The sequence below is a fragment of the Olea europaea genome, chromosome 15 (genome assembly GCF_002742605.1).
Source record: "Olea europaea var. sylvestris chromosome 15, O_europaea_v1, whole genome shotgun sequence".
Lineage (NCBI taxonomy): Eukaryota > Viridiplantae > Streptophyta > Magnoliopsida > Lamiales > Oleaceae > Olea > Olea europaea.
Genome location: NC_036251.1, coordinates 16,560,426 through 16,561,234, shown reverse-complemented (window position 1 = coordinate 16,561,234; position 809 = coordinate 16,560,426).

The following is an 809-nucleotide window of genomic DNA, read 5'->3' as shown; positions in this document are numbered from 1 at the left end:
AAACTTGAATAGGATTCAATAATGGCATTTCAAATAGAATTTTTCTTAATATGCACTTTAATCAAAATTCTTTATTATCTCAAAAAAAAAAAAAAAATTCGTTACCCTTTAACTTTCTAATTGTTGATTTGCAGTTAATTTTAATTCATTCTGCAATTTATAACAATTGTTTATCAAGTACCCATTTTTCTTGCAATAATTATAAATTTTGACTTACCCCTTGTACAACCACCATCAAAAATGAGACCATTTCCATGATCCTCAAATACTTCAAAATGCTTCATTTTTTCCTTTGAATATGGAGCATCATAGACTTTTCGATGGCGAGAATATCACGATTATATAAAAGTGTCTTTACAAGACATGTATGAATCAGGCAATGGACTCAATAAAATTGTTTCCTAATCTTTCTCATCATATTTAACCTCTAAGATATCCAAATCAGCAACGATTTTTGTAAAGCAATTAGGCGATCCTCAAGAGATGAACTTTCTGTTATAAGATGCTAATATAGGCATTGCTTTAGATGTAATTTGCTAATAAGACTTTTCGTACTATAATGCAGTGGCTGACTTCTCATTCAAAACGTCATAAGAATATTATTTTGAAAGATAAGTATGTATTTGAGATAGGACATTTTGATCCCTATTAAAAAGTCGCATGTGCATGACATATCTTATTAAAATAAGGGGAAAATTGAAGCGCCGGTTTCAAACCTTTGAGTTTTTTGCCAACTTTATCTTAACCTTCAATTTGTGATACTGTTAGTTCCAAACCTTTGAAAAATTAACATCTGTGATCCAAATTCC